At 43.1% G+C, this 25,006-nt stretch overlaps 1 protein-coding gene across 1 annotated transcript in view; it reads left to right on the plus strand.

Annotated features, from left to right (window-relative positions):
- Nucleotides 1-6,907: 6,907 nt before the first annotated feature.
- pacsin1a (protein kinase C and casein kinase substrate in neurons 1a) overlaps nt 6,908-25,006 on the plus strand; it is a 34,574-nt gene continuing 16,475 nt past the window's right edge. Inside the window, exon 1 of the mRNA XM_015968444.3 lies at nt 6,908-7,047. The gene's annotated coding sequence lies outside the window, so the exon portion shown is untranslated. The remainder of the gene's footprint in view (nt 7,048-25,006) is intronic.

Raw genomic sequence — 25,006 nt, forward strand, 5'->3', positions numbered from 1 at the left:
ATTCTCATTTACAACGACGATCTAGCCAAGAGGCAGCAGCAACAGACACATAGAAATTGCTTAATCACCTCACCTGAATGGCATTAAAATAATCTCAGAGAACAAAGTAAGGAACCTTGGTGTTATCTTTGACCAGGACATGTCATTCAAATCCCACATTAAACAGGTTTGTAGGGTTTCCTTTTTCCACCTTTGGAATATTGTTAAGATTAGAAGCATCTTTCCAGGAGTGATGCTGAAAAACTAGTTCAAGCATTTATTACATCAAGACTGGATTACTGTAATTAATTACTATCAGGAAGTCCACAGAATGTAGTTAAAAGTCTTCAGCTTGTCCAAAATGCTGCAGCTAGAGTTCTGACGAGAATTTAAAAGAGAGATCATATCTCTCCTGTCTTAGCTTCCCTACATTGGCTGCCTGTTAAGTTCAGAATAGATTTTAAGATCCTCCTTCTCAAATATAAAGCTCTTAATAATCAAGCTCCATCATACATCAGTGATCTGATTGTTCCATATGTTCCTAACCAAGCACTTCGCTCTCAGACTGCAGGTTTACTGGTGGTTCCCAGAATATCTAAAAATAGGATGGGAGGAAGATATTTTAGCTATCAGGCTCCTCTCTTGTGGAACCAACTCCCAGCTTTAGTCCGTGAGGCAGACACCTTGTCTACTTTTAAGACTAGGCTTAAAACATTTTTATTTGATAGGGCCTATGCCCTGTGGGACTCCAGAGGCAGCTGACGGGTACCGGCAGTCCAAGCGGAATGCGGCTCGGGTGGTCGCCAAGGCAAAATCCCGGGTATGAGAGGAGTTCGGTGAGACCATGGAGCAAGACTTCCGTACGGCTTAGAGGAGATTCTGGTCCACCACCCAGCGCCTCGGGGGGGGAAAGCAGTGCGCTACCAACACTATCTATAGTGGGGACGGTGTGCTGCTGATCTCTACTCAGGACGTTGTGGATCGGTGGGCAGAATATTTCAAAGACCTCTTCAATCCCACCGACACGTCTTCCAGTGAGGAAGCAGAGTTTGGGGACTTTGGGTTGGCCTCTCAAATCTCTGGTGCTGAGGTCACTGAGGTGGTTAAAAAGCTCCTCTGTGGCAAGGCTCCAGGGGTGGATGAGATCCACCCGGAGTTCCTTAAGGCTCTAGATGTTGTAGGGCTGTGTTGGCTGACGTGGCTCTGCAATATCGTGTGGACATCGGGGGCAGTCCCACTGGACTGGCAGACCGGGGTGGTGGTCCCCTTATTTAAAAGGGAGGGCCGCAGGGTGTGTTCCAGCTATGGGGCATCACACTCCTGAGCCTTCCTGGTAAGGTCTATTCAGGGGTTCTGGAGAGGATGGTCCGTCGGATTGTTGAACCTCAGATTCAGGAGGAGCAATGTGGTTTTTGTCCTGGCCGTGGAACACTGGACCAGCTCTTTACCCTTAGGGGGATCCTGGAGGGTGTGTGGGAATTTGCCCAACCAGTCTACATGTGTTTTGTGGATTTGGAGAAGGCGTTTGACCGTGTCCCTCGGGGGGCTCTGTGGGGGGTACTGTGGGGGGTACTCCGGGAGTATGGGGTACCAGGCCCTCTGATACAGGCTGTTCCCTGTATGACCGGTGTCAGAGTTTGGTCCGCGTTGCCGGCAGTAAGTCGGGCTCGTTCCCAGTGAGAGTTGGACTCCGCCAAGGCTGCCCTTTGTCACCGATTCTGTTCATAACCTTTATGGACAGGATTTCTAGGTGCAGCCAAGGTGTGGAGGGCATCCGTTTTGGTGGCCTGAGGATCAGGTCTCTGCTTTTTGCAGATGATGTGGTCCTGATGGCTTCATCAGAATGTGATCTTCAGCTTTCACTGGAGCGGTTCGCAGCTGAGTGTGAAGCAGCTGGGATGAGAATCAGCTCCTCTAAATCTGAGACCATGGTCTTGATTCGGAAAAGGGTAGAATGCCTTCTCCGGGTCAGGGATGAGGTCCTGCCCCAAGTGGAGGAGTTTAAGTATCTCGGGGTCTTGTTCACAAGTGACGGAAAACTGGAGCTTGAGATCGATAGGTGGATTGGTGCTGCATCTGCAGTGATGCGGGCGTTGTACCGGTCTGTCGTGGTGAAGAGAGAGTTGAGTCAGAAGTTCGATCCACGTTCCTGCCCTCGCCTATGGTCATGAGCTTTGGGTAGTGACCAAAAGAACGAGATTGCGGATACAAGTGGCTGAAATGAGTTTTCTCCAAAGAGTGACTGGGCTCTCCCTTAGAGATAGGGTGAGACGCTCAGTCATTCTGGAGGGGCTCGGAGTAGACCCGCTGCTCCTCCACATTGAGAGGAGCCAGTTGAGGTGGCTCGGGCATCTCGTCAGGATTTCTCCTGGACGCCTCCCTGGTGAGGTTTTCCGGGCATGTCCAACCGGGAGGAGACCTAAAGGTAGACCCAGGACACGGTGGAGGGACTATGTCTCTCACCTGGCCATGGAACACCTTGGGATTCCCCCAGAGGAGCTGGCCCAAGTGGCTGGGGAGAGGGAAGTCTGGGCCTCTCTCCTTAGGCTACTGCCCCCGCGACCCGACTCCAGATAAGTGGATGAAAATGGATGGATGGATGGGACTATGGTTAAAATCTGATGTTAGCCCAGATCTGGACAAGTGGGGGAGTAGAGGGAGGTGTAGTGTACAGTCGGTAAAGACGGCTCTCCCTTGCCCTGCCTCCAACATGCCTCCTTCTAAAAGGCTAGGTTATCCAGAGTTATCTCTGTAGTTATGCTGCTGTAGGCTTAGACTGCTGGAGAACATACAATTTAAATTTAACTGGGATTTTGATTTAAAACAATCAGAAACAGGCACATTCATCAGGAACTATTGATTGTAGTGAACTATTGAAGGTAGATAATGGAATGTAGGTGGTAAGCTTCAGTGATTTTTGCAGCTCATTCCAGTCATTGGAAGCAGCAAACTGGAATGAGGAGCGGCCAAAGGAGGTGCGAGCTTTGGGAATGACCATAGAGATTAAGTTACTGGAATATAAATTGTGCTGGTTGTTGGAAGTGATGAGTAATGATCAAAGATATGGCGATGTTCTACCGATGATTGTTTTGTATATAAATTGATACCAATGTACCAACCTGGAAGAATGGAGTGATGGCCAGTTATTGAGTGAGTACAGATCACAATGATGAGTAGTGAAAGGGGCACCAGTGACGAGTGATAAATGAAATCGAATTTGTGAAGAAGTTTTTCGGGAGGATGACCTGTATAGAAACCTAAATCTTGACACATAAACTTTATTTCATAAACCACTTCATAAATCACATCAACTTTATTTATGAAAAGCAATTTGTTCATTTTTACTCCATCAGTAACAGTATGAAACGAGACGTTCACTAAATCATTATTTTCAGCATTGCTGATGAACACATGTCTGTTTTTTTAAGAGGAATGAAACGTTAATTACAAGTGGGGGTCACTTTTACTTGAACCTGAATAAAAACTGATGAAAGCCCCTTATTGTAAGATCATAAAATCATTTTATTCTCCCAAAATGTGTAAAAATAAAGTTGTACACGTTTTCAAAATGACTCATTGTGATTGATATGTTAGCAACTAGACTGAAATCAAGTGTCTCCCTAACCAATTAAGCCAGAAGCTCATTCTGGAGACATTTTTTTCATTTGTAAGGTTTTCCTTTTGTGGTTGCCTTTACCAGAAAATAGATTTTCTCAAAATTGCCATCTTCTGCTCCTCTATTTGCAAGCCCTCTGTCTGAAATCAACAAATCAAATTAGCTTGTTGGTTAGCTAAGAGAAAAGTTGTGGTCCTCGAACAGATACAATTTTACATTCAAGCCTGAAAATAGGATTTAATAATTTTAGATAAATTGCAAAGATAAAAGACTGGCAGATAAACGAAATCACTGTGGCAGCTGGAGTCGCTCCAATATGCTATCTTTATGTGACCTACTTAAAATTGTTCATTTCACTTTGAAAAATGCCCAAACAAAATAAAGCCAGAATAGAAAACCTGAGATGCACATTTTTATGATGTTATGGTAATTTCTGAAAAATCAACGTGATTTTTTTTTTTTGTTTTTTGTTTTTTTGCCATTTTGTTTTGTAAAATGTTGTAGAATGAAGACAGGGTGTAATAATAGTAATTTGTCACTAGATGTCACCAAACAAGAGTGAGTCAACAAAAAAGACATTTCTGGGAAACTCTTGTTCCCCCATTTTATTTGGTGTACTGTAAACAGAATGCTTCACTCACAACTAAAACTAAATAAATCACAAGTCGTAATATTTTGCAGAACAGCAAGTGTTTCACAATAAAATAGGAAACAATAAAATAAAAATAGCAAATAAAAATGAACAAAAATCAAGAACATATAATCTCCATTTACTTGGGTTTACCCTGATGCAAAACAGACAATTATTTTTGCCTTTTTGTGGAAACACGTTGTCTGGTGAGACGAAACCCCCTTCCATCAAAATTACGTGAAGGGTGATTTTCTTGCTTTTTAATGAATACCCATTTTCTGCCAGGTAAGGAAGTTATTCTGACCATCTTAAAACAACTGCCTGCCATCAGCATTCATGTAGAAGATGTTAACAAATGTGTTCATAATGGATAGAATGTGCAATGAGAAGTGGACTGGGCCCAATACGAAACCTTGTGGTGCTCCTTGTGATAATTCAACGGTATTTGATGTCATCTGGTTTAGACCAACATTATATTTCAGAGAAGTAAAATGAGAACGAGTCGATGGCCGCTGGACAAGCTGTGCTGGTGTGAGTCGATCGAAACAATTTAATCTAAAACTTGGACTAAATTCGGACTAAACTAATCAACACCTGAACAGAAACAGTAATTAAAAGAAGAAAGGACCCCTGGACTGGAAAGGCTGGTTAAAGATAAATATTTTATCGGAGTTTCATGAAGAACACAAACTAAAGACAGTATGCCACCCAAGAAAGGCCCAACACCAGAGGAGGTAGAGGACATCAAAACCTCCCTCGGAGCGCTGTGCAGAGACGTGGACGCAGTCAGGGCACAGCAGGAGCTGCTTCATGGGGTTTCTGGAGGAGGTAAAACAGCTACGCCTCCAAAATACCGAGAAGGACAGACAAATCATGGATCTCGAGCGGCGGGTGGATGAGCTGGAGCAGTACACTCGTACGAACGACGTGGTCATCAGCGGTATTAAAATCAAGCCGCGCTTGTACGAGCGTGGTGGCCGGGAACGTCGGGGAGCCCAGTGACGAGGAGACCCGCTCGGTGGAGCAACAGGTGGCGTCCTACCTCCAAAGCAAGGGGATAGAGAGAACAACTGAACTTTATTAGTTTCAGTACAATGCTATTTTCTAAATTCAGACTTCCATCCATTATTGTCCACTTATCCAGGGTTGAGCCATGGGGGCAGCAGCCTAAGCAGCAAGGCTCAGACTTCCCTCTCCCCAGCCATTTTGGCCAGCCCCTCTGGGGAAATCCCAAGGTGTTCTCTTGCCTGCCAAGAAACATCATTCTTCCACATAGTCCCTCCATAGTCCCTATTTTCAAAATACCATGCAAAGGCTTGAGTTAGATGTAGTTTGCAGAGAATTATAAATTAAAATTTAGCAGTTTATATCCATCCATTCATTTTTCAAACCCAGGTTTGCGGGTGGCTGGTGCCTATCTCTAGAAATCTCCACGCAAACAGGCAGGGCACACCCTGGACTGGTCACCAGTCCATCACAGGTCAACACAGAGACACACAGGATAAACAACCATGCACGCACACACACACACACACACACACACACACACACACACACACACACACACACACACACACACACACACACACACACACACACACACACACACACCTAAGGACAATTTATGGAAACCAATCAACTTGACAGTCATGTTTTTGGACTGTGGGAGGAAGCCGGAATACCTAGAGAGAGCCCACGCATGCACAGGGAGAACATGCAAACTCCATGCAGGATGGCCCAGGTTGGGATTTGAACCCAGAACTTTCTTACTGTCAGGCAACAGTACAGCCCTTAGTAGTTTATATAAAATGGCAAAATATTTTGAGTATAATTGATAAAAGACTGATGTTAGGACTTTGTGCACACATATGTGAATGTGTATGATGCATGCATGGCTTTGCAGATGAAATTAGTTGAGCAAAAGTAATAAAGAATGAGAGTCAATGAAAACGTAAAATATAACCTGTTTAGAGAAATGTCAGGCTAACCTAAATCCAGGAGGTAATGTGTGTTTGGGCAGTTGTTTATTTGTCAGCAAATGTGGGGATTAAACACCTCACAGACTTCACAAAATGTCCTAAAATATGTATCGGAGTTTTTTGTCTGTGTCGGCCAGTTTTACCGCTGACATTGCTCTTTTACCAAATTCTTTGTTCTTTGCTGAAAACTGGAGAAAGAAAATTAGCACAAAATGTGCAACCATGAAAATCACCAAATGAGCAGAGTTTTTGTGTGCATGGGAAAGGATGGGTCAGTTTAGCAGCCAAACAAAAAATACCTCCCCTCTTTACCTCCCCCACTTGGGCTGGTTTAGTGAGATGTGGGCGGGGCCTAACAGATTAGGCAGGACCGCTTCCTCTCAAAGTGCGCTCCTCATTGGTTGGAGAGTGGAAGGCACACCTGGGGTTCTCCCCATCTTTTGAACATGGGTCTTTTAAGAGGTTATTTTAAAATAGCATGTTTACACCTATGAAAGCCTTGGGAACAAAAACAACTAACTGCATTTTCAGAATGAAAAGAAAAAGATGCTCAGTTTTCTTTGTTGTTAGGAGGTGGGGTCGAAACATACACCTCCTTTTGGAGTTTTATTAGCTCATTCGTTTCTCTGCAGCCTATTTCCGTCGTCCATTGACAGCTGGGCCATCCCAACCCCCCACCCCATCACCAGCGAGCTCCTCCTTGCTGCGTGCATCGTGATCTCGTGGATGCAGAGTCTTGCAGAGAACGCAGGGTCACCTTCTGTTCCCGCAAAAAGGGGAAACACGGTCTAAATTTGCTGCAGAGGCTGTCGGGCGCCGCAGCACCACAAGCAGCGTCTTTGGTGAGTTCATCCATCTCGATGTGTGAGCGTTTGTGTCTGCTCTTCGCTGATGGACATACAGTATAAGGAGCCTAGATCCATTCTTAGCAAAGATGAGAAGAGAAGTGTACATCATTATGTGCTGATGCACATCACCTGAGCTACTATAGTTGCACGTTTGCAGTTTGTGATTATTCATGCGTCATTTTACATGATGTGCCGTCGTTTGCATTCGCCAAGGGTGTAGAAGAGCCATCTCCCGTCACCTTGAATTAAACTGCACGATTTGTTTCCAAGTGATAGAGTTGTTTAGTTTGGTTTTAACCTCCTCTTGTCCTCTTTTCCTTTTGTTTTCACTCTGCAGCTCTTTCAAATAACACCCAACTTGTCTGTTTATGCTATTTTCACCTCAGATTAAAATTATTCAATCTTTTCAGACTGATAGTGCGCAAATTGCGCAGCTTTACGACGTTTTTATGCGAAATGGCGATGGTGACAAGGCTGAGAAACGACTGATATTTTCTATTCCTCTCCCATGCGTCAAAAGGCCAAACAGCACCATGGATCTGAACTTCATCGAACAAATCGTGTGAAATAGTTAACGTGTTGTGCTCTGGGTGGCTTTTATAGGAGCAAATATGTGGATAAACCACCTTCCTCTATGTGTTTGAGAGTGAAATGGACGCGAATGTTAATGAGAGCGCTCCGCTCCGACGTTATGTAATTGGTTGTCACAGCAGAGAGAGGAGCCATCTCTACCGTCATTGTTTTTCTCTGACAAACCAGCAGCAGCAGCGAGGAGGAGGAGCATCCCGCTTTCTACATGGGATTAGGTGCATGTGGTCCTTTAATCATTCATCAGATGCTCTCTAGCTGAAATGCATCCGAGCCTACAGTTGACTAAGTTAATAGCAGCGTTTCTCAGTGCATTTGCAGTGGTCGTGCCCCCGATGATGAGGTGGTGTTGTGTTTGAGGGGCGTAGCAGCATCCCCAAACCCTGTAGCTGCTAGCATCTCCGGAAGCACTCCAAAGGCACACACTGCTGCCTCTGAAGGAGGCTCGAGACCTGCTTGTTTGCAGCAGCAGATGTTTGGAGCTGTCCGTGGTGCTGAACTCACTCGTTGCTAGAGTGCAGGTCTGTCAGCAGCCAAGGTGCCCCCAGGGAGAGGAGATGATGATTCCGTCAGGAAAGGAGTGGGGGTGGGGGTAATTCAATTGTGCTGCAGAGAGAAGACTTTAAGAACACATTCTATTCATTAGAGGGACTCCTCGTTCTTGTAAGTGAAAGGAACACAAGCCTTTCTGCAGAAACAAAACAAAGTCATGATCATTGTTTGTCACAGACTCCAAATGACATTCATCAAAATTTGCCTTACCTATCAAACATTCAAATTCTACAAAGAATCCATGATCAGCCAACCAGTTAAGTTTATTTTTATTGTACATTTAAAGCAATTTTTAGATGTTGTGAAAAGTTTAAAATGTGAAAATTCTAAATAAAAGCAACTAAAGTGGAAGAAAACACCTCATTAAAGGTTATAAAGATCAAGTCAAGGACGCTTTCACCAAACCATGATTATCAAACTGGAGTGATTATATGAAGATTGAGCATTTACTAAACAGAAAATGGCAAACAAGATATAATGGGTAACCACGTGAGAACATGTTGTCTGCTGATTGGTTAGATTTTCTTGGGGGCGGGCTTATTAGAAGAAAACACAGGAAGATGTTTTTCTCCCTGAGCCATCTGTGAACAATTTGAACTCTTTTGTGTTTTTATGAGTCAAAGCTGACAGACATCTTCCCAAACACCAATAAGGTAACATCGGGTGAGGCCTCGGTTCGTTTTCCACTAGCTCAGTAGTTGGGGTGCCCTCTGCTACATCAGAAATCAACGTATTTGAGAGAACTCGTTTGCCTAAAGCACTTGGTCGACGCAAGTCCATCTCTGTGTTGCACTTACCTACAAACTCTGACCATGTACATGTAAACTAACTAGCTTGCCCAAGGAGGAAAACAGTTGCAGAGACTAATCTGATGTGATTCAGAGCACATAGCTAGTGCTGAATCACATAAACCCACTCACTCTATTCCTAATGACCTTCATCTTGTGATAACTGGTAAGGAATACACATTTCTTTCTATCCTTATGTTTGTGGCTTGTGCAGAAACCTTCCTTTGTGAGTCAGTAAAAGAGCTATGGCATCACACATCAAAAAGTTTGCGTGTCCTCAGAAGTCCGCTGACAACTAAACAAATACAAACTACTCACATGTTTCAAGAACGGAGAAGCATCTGCTCAGGTCTGAACTCTGTCTGCTTCTGTAGAAAAGAGACTTGATTTGGACAGAGAACATTGAGGTTTTGAGAGGACTAAATAAGTCATCTTTTTATGACACTAAATAGGAGGGCTGCATTTTCAACTTTCCAGTTTTCACAATGCTGCCCTACATCCTATCCCCAGACAGTTACACAGCAATCCACACCTTCACACACGTGATCTAATGTCTCATTTGTAAACCAGAACAAAGACCCTAAGAAGGGAGGACAGGGGGAGCAATTTAGTTTGCATTGTTGAAGATTTTCTAGAGTTTATAAGCTTGGTACTCTGCTTTTCTCTTTGAACTGAGAGAGATCCCTTGGACGAGACTTAAAGGTGTGGTTTACTCGTTTATCAATTCATTTGCAGTGTTCCCTTCTTTAAGTCATCATTTATGAGTCATTTAAAAAAAGTTTTATTGATGCTCCTGGACTGAGATGCAGAAGTTTGCTGGTGCAGTGGTGGGCTGAAAACAGCAGAATTACTCATTATTAATGATATGCACACACCTCACTTCTGATTGGCTAACAGAATATGTTCAGCCATGTTGCAAATCACTATCACCAAGGGTGTTTCTCAATGTGAAGGCACCTGGCCTTTTCAGGCGATGTCTTGAGAGGTCAGGCACCTTGTTTATGAGGATACTGTCCTTCCTTTGTCAAAGAAAACGGTTAAATAGAACAGACTTGCATCACATGACCGCAGCTTCCACGACGGTCACGTAACGTCACGTGACACGGCAGGTAACGTTATATTTTATACGTCTTAGTTTCAATATAAATATATAACAAGCTTATTACTTTTTAAATTGTGTATATGTTTATTAAATTAAAAATATAAGTGAGTTACTACCCGCTACCCACCAAAGCTGCAACTAATAAGCAACTAACCAACAATAGTTAACTTATTTGGATCTAAAAAAAACATTTTAAAATGGTTGAGTTACGTTTAACTTGAAAATTGTCCCCAAAGTAGCTGCCGGCTTCTGATCCGCCATCCTTTTGGAAATACAGCGGTGTATTCCATGGGTTTCCTCAGGACATTGTCTCAGATCGGGGACCCCAGTTTATGTCAAGATTCTGGAAGGCTTTCTGTCGGCTGGTTGGTGCCAGTAGTAGTCTCTCCTCTGGCTACCACCCCCAAACTAATGGGCAGACTGAGTGTGCAAATCAGCAACTTGGTCGGTACCTCCACTGCTTTGCCTCACAACCAACCACTTGGCCCAAATACCTCTTGTGGGCGGAGATGTCCCACAATCTCCACGTCTCCTCGGCCACTGGTCTCTCCCCGTTTGAGTTATGTTACAGATACCAGCCCCCTCTCTTCCACCACCAGGAACCTGAGACTGAGGTCCCTGCAGCCCAGACCCTGGTCCGGCGTTGCCGCCTCGCCTGGGTCCGTGCTCGGGCAGCCATCAAGCGAGCTAACACAGAATACTATCGCCAGCACAAACACCGCCACCGGACTGGGCCAACTTTTCAACCTGGAGACAAGGTATGGGTGTCTACCCGGAACATGTGCCTACCCGCTGGCTCCCGGAAGCTCGCTACACGATTTTTGGGGCCCTACCCTGTGGAGAGGGTCATTAACCCGATGGCGTATCGTATCTGCCTGCCCAGGCCTCTCAAGGTCCATCCCGTCTTCCATGTGTCCCAGCTAAGACCAGTACGGACTTCTCTCCTCGCTCCTCCTCCGGATCCCGAGCCTCCGCCTCGAGGGGTTGGCGAGGATGGGCTTTTCACTGTGCGGCGCCTGCTGGACGCCCTTCACCGTGGCAGAGGTTGGCAGTACCTAGTGGATTGGGCGGACTACGGCCCGGGGGAACGCTCCTGGGAGCCGACGAGTGCAATCATGGACCCCTCGCTCATCTCGGACATCTGGGCCCGCTGCCCTGGGACTTCTGGGGCCGTCCCTCCGGTGGGGGGTCCTGTCACGCTGCCTCCTTCACAACCCTCGACTTCCTCCGGGGGAGGACCACACACTCACTCAAGCCAACCGAACTCCACTACCCAGCATTCCCAGTGCCAGTCTTCCAGCCCACGTCACCCGCCACATCTACATAAGGAAGTACAGCTCAACGCCAAACCACTCAGTCATCGTTCTAACCGAACTGTGCTCCGAGTTCTGACCAGATCCAACCCGATCACTCAGCCCGTTCTGACCAGATCAGCCCATGCTACTCACCCTGCCGACTCACAGTAAGTCAGCTTGGTACCTTTTGGAGCTGCTGTGCTCTCCAGTCATTATACGGTTTGACTCCTAGAACAAACCGCATGTCAATCTGCCCGGCGTCAGTCACTCCGCGCTTGGAGTTAAAAACACGCTACTGTAGCGTCGTTACATACCGAACTCTCGCTCCGGTTCAGCTCAGCTCGAGTCAGGCCTTACAACTACATTAGACTTACAGATCTCAAAAAGCAACACAGCATGCCTTGTTCTTTTGAAAATTTTGAAACTAATGAATCTGTAACATCTAAAGTCCCGCAGGCCTCACTTGGTTATGTCATGTTCTGTGTCCCTTTGTTCCCCAGCCCCTCCAGTTCCCACTCTAGGTTCTCCTTTTGTGCTCTCATGGCGCCCTCATGTGTCCTTTGTCTGCATCTTTCCCCATGTGTCTCCTAATGTTTCTCCATCCCTCTCTGGATTCCCTTTTGTGTTCTCTTAGCGCCCTCATGTGTCCTTTGTCTGCATCTCTGTTGTGTGTCTTAAGTTATAGCCACAGCCTCTTGTTCCCCAGTTCATAGTTTGTGTGTGTCAGTATGTGTATGTGTTTGTGTGAGTTCTTCCCTTAGTCTTTAGGTTTAGTTTTGTGTGTTATATAGTGTTAGGTTTATCTGCCCTCCTCTGGTTCTCTTCCCCATCCAGTTAATTGTTTTCACCTGCCTTCCCTCCAGCCTCACTCCACACACCTGCTTCCTGTTTCCCTAATTGCTCCTCCCTGTCTATATAAGCCCTCCTTGTCTCAATGTTCTTGTCGTTTCATTGTTGTTTTATGTCAGCGTTGTTTTTGTCTCTCCCTCCTGGTCTCTGGTTCTCTGCTCATGAAGTGAGCTTTTGGATTTTGGCTCCCCACCCCTTTGGATTTACTTGGTTTTTGGTTCACCTTAAAATAAAGGATTTTACTTTACATCATCTCCTGCCTCGTGTCATCCTGGGTTTCTGCAATTTGGGTCCTTCCCTCCTAAACGTGACAGGTTATGAATCAACAACTCTCAAGAAAAAAAGACCTCACAGGAGAATTTCTTGGCTCAAAACTAAAATCAACACAAAGAAAATCTAGATGATCCCAGAGGCTTTTGAGAAAATGTCAAGTGGAAGAAGCACTTGGGTCAAAGTAAAACTATTTAATGGGTGACAATAATTGAACTAATGTTTCAACATTGCTGACTTCATCAGAGCTCAGCAATGTCAAAACTTCACAGTTGCTGGTCGTGTAGCTGTTGAGCACCGGCTCTCAACTGGAAGATGCACAGTGTGCCAATTCTTGCTTTTGAGAAAATATTCTGTTGACTGATGAGACTTTCTGACCCTTTACAGCTGGTGTAAAAAAAATAAATCATACCAGTCTAGCATGGTGGTGGTAGTGTGATTGGTTGCTTCAGGACCTGGAGCACTTGCTGTAAATGATGGGACCATCAGGAGAATGTTGGACCTTTGCTGTTCATGCTGGAAATCCCTCCAAGCTGAATTTAAGGGAAAAAAGACAAATTTTCTTTGTTTGCTTAGCTTTTTTCCTTAAATAAAAAATAAACTCCCATGCCACAGGGCAATGGTGGCACAGGTGGCTGCTGGGGGTGGTTGTACGGACTGGTGGCGCCAGTGCTCGGCAGCCTCGCCTCTGTCAGTGCACCCCAGGACAGCTGTGGCTACAATGTAGTTAATCACCACCAGGGTGGGAATGTGTGTGTGAATGGGTGAATGACTGATTGTGTTGTAAATCGCCTTGGGGTGTTCCAGGACTCTAGAAGGCGCCATATTATTTATGTATTTATAATTCTTTATTACATTATAAACTGCATTTTGTATTTACTCCGGTTATATTTGTGTGATACTGGAGTTTGTTCTGCTGCAGCCCTGCAGATTAGACTCTTCCTGCTTTAAGATGTATCACATGGGGTGGGGTGTGTGTGTGTGTGGGTGGGTGGGGGGTGGGGGGGGGGTAGTGTTTGCTGATGTCAGTGACCCTCCTGTGGTATTGGTGGTCCTCTGTAGTGTCTGTGGAGCATCATATGTCAGGTAAAGCAGACAATGTGTGAAATGGAGGGATGGTGTGTGATTGTTGGTGAAAGGGTTAAAGCTGCCATGTCTGTGTCAGGAGGGGAGGGGAGGGGGTGCTTTCTGACAAGGTGTGGAAAAAGCAGAAAGAGGTAAAGTAAGAGGAGAGTCTGAAGGGCACCAGGAGTGTCTCACTCTTAAAACAGGACACACAAGGGGCAGACACTGTCTCTCTCTCTCTCTCTCTCTCTCTCTCTCTCTCTCTCTCTCTCTCTCTCTCTCTCTCTCTCTCTCTCTCTCTCTCTCTCTCTCTCTCTCTCTCTCTCTCTATCTATCTATCTTTCTAAGTCCCCCCCCCTCTCTCTGCCCTCCCCAATTGATGATGTCGGAGAGAATCAAAAGCGTCTGCAGCAACTTTCGCAGCACAGATGGAATCTCACTTTGGGTTGTTGAATCTGTTTCCATGAATATAATTTGAAGCTGAATTTTCAAACAATAATTAAACGAGTCATTATCATAATTCAAGCTTCAAAATGAAAAATTCCTCGACTTATCAGTATCTGAAACGAATAAGCAGCATTACTTTAGCTCTACATCACTCACACACTGTGTGTTTTATAATTAGAACATTACAAATCAGCTTTGTGCTCCCTGAAGCTTGTCATGCAGGGTCTCTACAGCATATCAGTTTTTGCCTGCTCTGGTTTATGATTGTGCAGCTGCAGCTCAGCCTGAGGCCCAGCACTAACTCAGTATGTGTCACAAACCATTTCCTAAACTCAAAATGGAGTCCTGTATGCACGCTGGTAGGGTGAAACACCGGAGCCATCAAAATCCTGGTGTGAACAGTCAGATATTAAAGGTTGAATATGCCTACAAGACCTGTAATTTAAAAAAAATCAACATGGGGCATTTAGAGGTGTGCAGAATGAAACTACAGTATTTTCTTTAAAAGCATTATTTTAATAAAATAAATGATCAAATATTTTTGATGGGCATGACACTGGGTTCATGTTTGTATCTACCAGCCAATAGAGTAGCCTGGCCTGCCAAACTCCTCTTCTGTTTAGATCTGCAGAAAGAGTCTGGGAACTCTCCTATTCAAACAACCCAACCACTGAGAATTCTAACTGAGCCAATCAGCGCTGAGTATCGTACGTCACACACCATAACGCTGAGTTTGTAATAAACATGGCAACTGAAGCAGAGTTCGCTGTGGCTCTTTCCTCTAAATGACTTGGACGCGTCTTCAAAACCACAACAAGTGGAAGCGCTAAAAGCATTTCTTCTATAAAAACAAAGATGTTTGCACCATTGCCAGATGCAATTTTTGACAGCAGCTAAAAAACTACAGAGTCGCGCATTAGTCTGCATTTCCGTCTTTTTTCTGATTGGTTATTTTTGAGCTGGCTAGTCCCGCCCCTCAAGTGCCCCTCTGCCTGTGAGTAACCAGACTCTTTCTCTGTGCAGAGTTAAACAGAGGATGAGTCTGGCAGCCCAGGCTACCAATAGAGGGCACCAGTGCAGGTTGCCAAACAGTCCACTTGGCACAGCATGAAGCAGCTGCTTCTGAGCCCAGAAGATGTCGTTATGCTTCTCAGAGGAGGAGCGACCATAAAAGATCTAAAACCAGAGCCAGTTTAGGTGAGGCCTACAACAGATGGACCCAAATAAAACATTTCACGTATCGGTAGCAAGCCTGAAAACCTTGTTCTATTGTTGCAACTACAACCTCCACACTCTAGATGTCGCTTTGGTGTTTGTGTTCCACCCACTGTGCAGAGACCTAGTTTGGACGTCCTATAGACGTGGTCTGGACGGACGGACTCAATGTAGACACGATATGTCTATGCGTGTTTGCAGGGCTTATTCAACCTCTAATAAAAGTACCGATGTTTCTGTGTTTGGACCAGAAACAAGAACACCTTTGAGCTCCAGGCTGTGAGGAGCACCAAAGCCTGTGAGTATGGTGTTGGCTGAAAAAAATCAATCAGTGATTTGAACTTCAAGACATAAGAAAACTGTTGTTCAGCTTTGTTCCTTGAAAATGTTTCAGTAATAGAATAAAGTTACTTATGAATTATATCAAATTTAACTCTTATTTAAAGTTGCTGAAAACAATTTATCAAAAGTTTCATCTGAAAATTTTGATTTCTACTAAACAGTTGTTCAGACTTGTTTGGTACAGCTGTTTTTAGAACAGTCAAAATTGCATTGTCTCTGCAGGCATTTGAACGTAACCAAAGTAATGTGTATAACTTTTTTAAAGAAAATTAATTATTTTAAATTAATTATTATTTATTGAGGACTCAAGATGCAGATTAGCAGGACACACACACACACACACATATCCTTGTCTGCATGGCTTAAATACTGATGTTGTCCCACAGAGACTGCACAAATAAAGACAGAATGACCTCCATGGTCCCAGAGTCTGCTATTAAAACTCTGCTAATACTTAATATCCTTGATTTAATAAATAGTAGTCACACTGTTACCTCTGTAATGCTGTGGTTTTGTTTGATGTACATTTTCAGTTTTATATTTACTAAAAGCGACATCTAGAGTGTGGAGGGTGTAGTTGCAACGATAGAACAAAATTTCCAGGTTTGCTGCCGATACGTGAAATGTTTTATTTGGGTCCAAATTAAAAGATGATTAGAAAATAAATATTAAATGTTGTTTTGAACAAATAATTGACCAAATTTAGAGAATTTTAAAAACAATTTCCCCACATTAAATAATTAAAACTAAATTTTTCTAAAACTTCAAATTAAAACCCAGTTCCTCTTGACTAATTTCCAAAAGTCTATGATGATGATGCGTTTGTTTTTTTGTTTGTGTTTTTCTCTAAGACAGATCTGTGCATTCTTTTACCAAATCTAGACTAAAATGTGCTCCATCAGTTGTTTGAGCAGAACAAACACCAAAGAGATAAATGATTATATCAGTGCCAGTGTATTGACTCTGATGATGTCATTTACTCAGTACTGCAGACACACACCAGTCCACCAGTCCAGGACAAGCTGAAATTGGAGTCAACAGAAGGTCTCCCATTAGTTTTAATGATCCTGGTTTTTCAGATGGTCTTGTTTGCCCCTGCGGTGTTTAAAACCCACTCTAACCACAGTAATTACTCATGTCTCCTTGTGTATTTAGTCCTCTGCTATAAGTAATTACGTAAAAGTGTCTGCATTACTGAGCAATAACAAGGAAACCAAGGACGCTGAAGTGATTTAAATACCACCTCTCTCGGATTGTCGTGGTTTAGCATTAACTCAACTAATCGTTTAATATCTCTACTCGAGTGGAGACAAGTGTTTGTCACAAACTCGACCAATTTTTATTTTCATTAAGAAAAATGATCTGCATGTTAGATGTCTGTAGAAGACTGACCCCGTTTATATCTCCTGCATCCAAACCAGACCTCCTGCTGGAGGAGGAGAGTCGGCCCTGTTTCAGCCGAATCCTCCTGCTTGTTGGAACCCTTGTTTGGTCTGATTCTCCTCTTGTTGTGAGCTGAGGCTTTAAATGGTTTTTCTATGCTGTAGAAAAAGAGAATGAATGGGTCTGTGGCTTTAATGTTTCACCAGGCTTTCTCAGTCTGTGGAGGGGCCAGCTGGAGGACAGGGGCATTTGTTACCCACATGACATATTCAGTTGTTTATAAAGTGGTGTACACTCTTTATGTTACATAATTATGAATAAAATATGATGATCAGGCAGATTGCTGTGGCTCGTTTTGAAGATCACATTTATTGATCTGTAGGGTGGCTTCACTCTGGTTCTTAGAGCCTACTAAAGCATCCTCTTGTAGTTTTACCTCTTGCTGCACACAGAAACGTGGTTTTACTAATGGATGTGCTTTATCTTTTCATTGATTGTGAATAAAAACACGCTTTTTAGTGCAGGAGCGGAGTTAAACAGACGTTTGAAAACTCAAATGGATGTTTACAGAGGACATGGCCTGGTTCAGAAAGTGTTTTCCAACGGATACAAAGGATTAAACTGTTGGGTTGTAAGAAGTTGAAGCAAGTTTATATATGAGAGCTTAAAATAAAAGTAATTACATCATCTCCAGTATTGTGGTTTAATTTTAGAAATGGATTTTTTTGGGGAGGGGGTGTTATTCTGAAAAAGCACAAATCAAAAATAGTCTCATATGACTTCTTCTAGCTATCTTCCCTTACCGTAGCACAGAAGGCCAGTTGTTATTTATGTTTATGTTTATTTATTTGGCAGACGCTTTTATCCAAAGCGACTTACAATTTATAACCTATAGGGCATGTTGTGATCTGTGGGGGAAACCGGAGTACCCGGAGGAAACCCACGCATGCATGGGGAGAACACGCAACTCCACGCAGAAAGGCCACAGCTGAGTTTCAAACCTGCAACCTTCGTGCTGCGAGGCAACAGTGCTAACAACTGCGCCACCATGCATATTTATTTGCAATGATCATGCCCAAAGAAAAGGAAAATGTGTACACAGCTGAGGCTTTTTCTCATTTTTCTGCATGACGTTTATTACATTTAGCTCATTTTGGCATTGACCTTCTTTCTGAAGAAATCAAGCCAGGAATACTTGGATTTCTCCAGAGAGTTGGTAGTCGGCTTCTCCTGGTGCCAGCTGGGAGAAATCATCACGCATCCTTCACGCCTTCGGGGCAGTTATTCATATCTTACATGGCATTTAACACATCCTTTACTTCTTTTAATAATATATCAAAATATTTAGCAAACAGCATCATGTTGGTTAACTGGGTATAAATATCAAATTACTCGGCTGTCCAATTTTGCAAAGTCTGTTGGCCAATGCAAGAAGACTGAAGATTGTGCCAGGTTAAAAATGGAGAAGATAAATGTTTCAGTGGTTTTCAGTCAGCTGCTGATGATTTATCTTAATTGATTATTTTTATTTCTTCAACAAATGAAACATAGTCTTAAATACTTTAAGTGTAACTTAAATACAGTAAAACCTAATGTCCTCCAGTTGTCCCATCATGTGCTTTTAGCAGGTCAGGTCTGATTTAACCCTGAATAAATCAGAAATCTGAATGAATCAGAACCATTTCAGGAGTTTAGCAGCAGCATAAGGTGGATTTGGGTCACTTGAATTTGTAATTAAAACCGCATTTTGAAAAAATCTGTCATAAAGTCCAAACTGACTACAAATAAAACCACATTCTCACAAACCATTTGTTGCACTAAAGTAGATGTTCATTTTCAACTAGATGAAGAACATTTTGGGATTCCACTTGTCAAAGTGAATTGCTACTTACTGCTAACTTACTGGGGTTGCAAACTGTTTTTATCAGCCATTGTCAGGAAGATATTAGCAGACTCACGTTAGAAGTAAACTACAGCAAAGCTTCACAGCTTTTTCTGTTTATGTTCTAGAAAGTCCTAGAAAGTCGACACTTCTTTCAGCACCACAACCTTCAAAGCTTCAGCCATTAAAGAGAGCTGGACAGCACTTCCCTCCACTCTTCAGTGTCAGTGTGATATGTCCACTGTAGTAGAATAACAAGCTTTTTAAAACCCACAGAGAGTTAATATCTATGAGTTGGGACCATATTTCGTAACATTTTCCTTGTAACTCTTCCTGCTGTTTGTAATTATCAAACATTCATGTTCACACACAGTACATTGTTGTCTTGTTTATTTATTTTTTCCTCAGCTCCCACTAAGTTTGGGACACCAGAAGAAACCAGAATCAGGGCTTCTGTTTTTTTTTCACTCCATGTTGCAGCCACAGCTGGTCATTCCTCCATCACGATGTGTCTGACTTCTCCTCTGCTCCAATCTGCTCCTCCTGTCCATTGCTCTGCACCTCCTCCCCCTTCCCCTCTATCTATACCACACTGTCACCAAGAGGCTTGACAGTTACATAACCACTGCAGTGGCATGTGGGACACTGCTTTAGAGTCACCATGACTGTGTGTGTGTGTGTGTGTGTGTGTGTGTGCGTGCGTGCGTGCGTGTGTGTGTGTGTGTGTGTGTGTGTGTGTGTGTGTGTGTGTGTGTGTGTGTGTGTGTGTGTGTGTGTGTGCACGTGCATATGTATCTGCTCAACAGTTGGGTTTTGGTTGTAGCTGTCATTCAGTCATCTGTCTGCATTTCCTACTTATTGTCACTCCATCTGTGGCTCTCACCATCCACTGACGTTTTTACATCATTGTGACTTGCACCCAAAGCTACTCCAAAGTTACACTTGAGTTGTCAGTGTGATCTGAATGCATAAATTCAAACATCAGTTTCAAATGTTTATGTTTATTTATGTTTATGACAGGATTAACATGAATAAGTTCACAGCAACAGATGTCTGACTCTGAACCTTTCGTTTTACAGAGAGGAAATGCCAGCTAGCTAGCATGCTAACGGTGGCCTAAATGATTTCTCATTATATAAGTCTGCAGAACATCATCTCTGAAGAACATCTGCTCTAGATGGTTCATGGCAGCAAAATACAAACAAACATTAAAAAACACCAGCTGTTGAGAACAGGAACTTGAGGTTCACCCAGGATCACAAAAACACCCGAGCCTGGTTTAACCACCACAGTCTACCTGAGTATTGTTACTGACCATGTCTATGCCTTTATCTTCCGATGGCTACAGTGGCGGTTTTACCATTAGGCATAGGTCGGCGGCCGCCTGGGGCCCCCTTATGTTGGGGGCCCCCTAGCCCTGACTGCTGGCAACCCTCTGTTAATGCCACAATGGACTATTCCTTTAAGACGCCGATGCACAAACAGGAAGTGATTGGTAATCATTCCACTCCAATCCAGTTGGTGGCAGTAATGCACCAAATTGTTGTTTGCCAAGTGTCATAAAACCATAAATAATAAGAAGAAGAGAGGCGGGAGCGTTTGTAACAAACTTGAAGCGGTAGTCAAAACATTAAGCATGAAATGGAGTTGTGCTAGTGACTCCAATAAGAGAAAGAAGCAGCTTGCTTTAAAAAAGATTTTATCTTCACTTCCGAAAGTGACGTCATTTTTTAAAATAAACTTGAAAATAAACTTGAATTCAAATCTTGCAAAACCTCTTGGGATGAAACGTGACTTCAGAGTAAACAGCGCACTTCCATCACCTCATGTTCTGATTGGCCACACATCACATTCAACAGGCAGCGTGTTAGTCCTTGAAAATGGGGCAAGAAAGGACGTCAATCAATCAAATCAATCAAAGCTTTATTTATAAAGCACCTTCCGCAACCCTGTCAGGAAGCCCAAGGCACTGAACATTGTACAGTACAAAGTTAAATAAAGTGAATAAATCAGAAAATAAAAGCAATTCAAATTACAGATTACAAATTACAAAAAAGGTGAAACATACTAGTAGAGGACAAATGTGTAAAACAAGGGAAAAAGTGAACCAATGAAAACTGTGAGATAAAATCAACATAAAAGAGGGCCAAATTCAAACATGTTCAGGAAACGCCAAGCGGAGGAGGTGGGTTTTTAGGCGACTCTTGAAGACTGGCAGAGATGGGGACAGCCTAACTGGGGGTGGCAACTGGTTCCATAGTGACAGTGCTAGGACTGAGAAAGCCCGGTCCCCGCGAGTACAACACCTAGAACGAGGGACAACGAGCAGGCCTTGGTCAGAGAAGTCTTGGTTGAAGACTTATGTTTGGAGCAGTCCCAGCATGCTTCCAGCAGACCATTTTACTCACACCACTCCTAGACGAAAGATCTGCCAAGATTACCTTCAGAGCCTTTGTGGTAATCATGCCCATTCTTAAGATCGTCTGAAGCAGCGAATAGGGTCAAATATCGCCATAATAATCTTGCTGTGTTATTTAGCCATAGTTTAAAAAACAAAACCATAAGGAATACGCTTTCCTATTCCATGCTTGTATGTGTAGTTAGTAGTTTTTAACTAGTCTTTTATAATACTTTAAACTACTTTAATAGTCCTTTATCCACAACATTCGTCTAATATCTCTTGCAGTCAATAATGGATTTTTTATCTGTGATTTAAGTCTCGGTGCTTGTTGAGTTCGTTTGTAGTATTTTTATTTTATTTTATTTTAAACCATATAAGATGCAGGTCTTATTTTACCATTTCCCAGAGAGTGTGGTTTATATAGCTGTCATGCAGTAAGTGAGCTGTAAGCTGGCTTTCTAACCCCTCCACAAAGACAACAGATACTTCTTGTTTCCACATCAGATATTGAACTGGAGCACAAATTGTTTTATGGCCTGTCAGGCAGCAGACAGGAGCACCGACCCTCCTCCGCCTCATCAGCGTGACCCGTGGCATTCATGTGGGCGGAGGACGATAAAGAGAACATCTCTACAGAAATCAATTGAAAGTAATCACAGATGATCCTGGGATCATTGTGTTATTTTTGTCTTGTTATCAATGAATCAGTGTGTTCTGCTGTTCTGAGAGCAGAGCGATGACACACACCATGCTGACTCACACCATCACACAACATTGATTTAAAAATGGCAGACAACTCTTTCTACATTAGAGGATGAGTTGGTTTTGCAGCAATCCGGAGCACCACTGGGGCAAAGACTCTGAGCTGTCCTGTGATTGTTAGAAGTGAAAACTCACACAGCTGGTCAGTAAAGGTAAAGGCCAACATGACTGAAACACTGTGTTACAACTTCTAGCTGAAATGAATGAAGGTGTCTGGTCAGAAAGGGTCTCACAAGGCATCAATGGGCAGATTTACTACTTGGTCAAACTAACCATCAGTCAGCCATGTTAGCAGCATGGAAACAAGATGTCGCAGTCCTCTCAAAACCATCCTATGTTATGTATCTGTCCCTTTAAATGTAAACTACTACTGCAGACCTTAAAAGGACCTGTTTATGTATGTTTCTGTGAAAGACAGAGGATGGCTCACCTTTTATAATAGTGCTGTGAACAACCTCAGTGCAGAGATACAGAGATTAGTTTTTTTCAGGACAAATGAGCTGATCTCTAGTCTGAATCAGGCCAGTTACAAATTGTCTCTGTTTCTAAACTACTTTAGTCCCAAAACTGTCATGTGTATGTTATGATGTAAACTTTTCACAATAATTTGAATTTTCTGTGTTTTATAATGACTGTTATTTTATTGTGTACACTAGCCTGAGTATCATATTTTATTCTCCCGTGTCTCTGATTGGCTGTTTGCATCAGCATGTCTGAGTGGAGTTTCTGACAATTCTGTCTGAATAACCATCAAATGTGAAATTCTGTAACCAAATAAACATTTGGTAAACTGGATATGTTCTGAAAGCTTACTAGGCATGACGTTAAAGCTGTTATAGCAAATCTACAGAACAAGCTAGGCTGTGAATGCAAACACACATTAACCCCTCCCCTCGGTCATCTTCCCTGAGATGCTTCTGCGTGTAACCCGCATTGCCACGGCAAACAAGATAGTGCTAAACACCAGTCGCCGTTTTCTACGTCCAAATTTGTTTGTTGTCCGTGACTTCTAATGGTGTTTTCTTTTTGGGACTTTGGTAGTTTGTTCTAAAGTTGAAGTGGTAGCAGCCGGCTGTTTCTCCTTCTCTGGTGTTATTGAGCGGAGAACCTCTCACACCAGTGGTGTTCTGCTGCGAAATACGTGAGTGTGTTATGATTAGAAGATCCAGGGATCTGCAGTGATTTGGCGGTGTGGCAAAACCAGCTAAACGGATGATCCATTAGTTGCTTTTGGTTTGAAAAATGTTATTGATAGAGGTTTTTAGATAAATTCAAGAAAACACTTTATTTATTAATTAATTCATTTTTTAATCTCTACTATATATATTTATAGCTATGCAATGTTAGAACATTGTTAAGAGGCATGAAAATGTTTTAAGCTAATTTGTTTTCCAAATTTGTTATAGCAGCTTTAATTGATCTAACTTAGCTAATTCTGGTGCTAAATTAAACTTAGTTCCAATCCAGACATTGCTGACTCACTGTCACGAGCTGCTCCCCAGCCCTGGTTGTCTCGCGTCTCCCCTTGTTAGTGTTTAATTAGTTGCACCTGCCCCTTGTTAACCTGATCACCTGCTCCCAGTGTATTTTACCCCTGTCAGTCCTGTGTCTTGTGTCGGTCCGTCTGTTGTCCTTGTCCTATGTTTCCCCATGTCAACGCGCTTCTCTTCCTGGTTCTGCGCAGCCCCGTCCCTGCATTAAATGGATTTAAGTATTTTGCTGCCTCTCAGAGCTTCACTCACCTGCATATGGGTCCAAAACCAACACTCGCCATGAAACTCACTAAAGGTTGTATCAAATATGATACAATTTTAAGCTTTTACAGTTTGGGGGTTCTGACCTGCAAACTCTAACCTGTCATGCTGTGGAAGAGACTTCATTAAAGGTGTGATTCACATCCTGGGGTTCAGTAGAAAGGTTATAAACTCTGACCTGTTGGTTATACTTCTTTGAGTAACTTCAGTTTGAATAAACATAGATTAGCTCTGACAAAATTAATAGGCTATCGAATAAATTGCTCCACATATTCCTAAAATTTTACACCTCTATCTCTTTAACAGGATTAGAGGTAGTCCATTCCTCAGACTTAAGCTTGGTTTATGCTTGACGCATTTACTTTCCGCGCGGTGATGCGGCTCGCGGATGGAACGCGCTTCACAACTCTCAGCGTTTATGGTTAGTGTGGCTCGTCTCTGCGGTGAGCCAATATTCTCCCAAACTAAACGGGGCAGCATGGAGCTCTACGGCATGTATCCAACGCTACACCATAGTAGAAGTAGAAATGACTGTTTACAACATGGCATTTCAGCATTTTTAACAGCGTTCTCGTCTTTTCCGACAATGCGAGCTATTCCTCTCCAAGAATTATTAACAACACATTGATCACGGTGATCTTTGAGAGCTGAATCATACAAATGTCTGTATTTACGAACCTCTGCCGTACTAGTTCTTGCCGGTCCGCCATGTTTTTCCGCGTCCGTCCGTCCGCGTGGTTAGAAATTTTCCGAGGTGCGCGTTGCGGAAATCTTGAGCCGTGCGGAGACGCGGTGGAGGGGCGTGGTTGTTAAAATGACGCAAAATGACGCAACTTTTCCGCGCGGAGCCGTGCGGACCTCGCGGACGCGTCAAGCATAAACCAACCTTTATGCTCCATTGTCGCCATGTTTTCTGCCTCCACGTGGGAGATTTAGGTACTGCAGCACGTATGTGCAAATTACATTTTGTTATGTGTTATGATGTAAAATCAAATGTTTTAAATTGTTATATAATTTTCATTGACATTAGCCTTTAAATAGAACAGTTATTAAAAAACAAATTCTGTTATTTTATGCATCAGGCATTAAATTGTTGCTCAGATCTAAAAAACTCAACAACAGTATTTTATCAACTCAAAGCAAATAAAACAGTATCATTACACTTCAGGATATTTCTGAACAAGTTGCTAACTAGCTATTTTTGCTGCTGTGTTCTTCTGCAAACAACCATAGAATTCTATGTAAATAACACAGGAAG

This window comes from Nothobranchius furzeri, chromosome 15 (genome assembly GCF_043380555.1).
Source record: "Nothobranchius furzeri strain GRZ-AD chromosome 15, NfurGRZ-RIMD1, whole genome shotgun sequence".
NCBI lineage: Eukaryota > Metazoa > Chordata > Actinopteri > Cyprinodontiformes > Nothobranchiidae > Nothobranchius > Nothobranchius furzeri.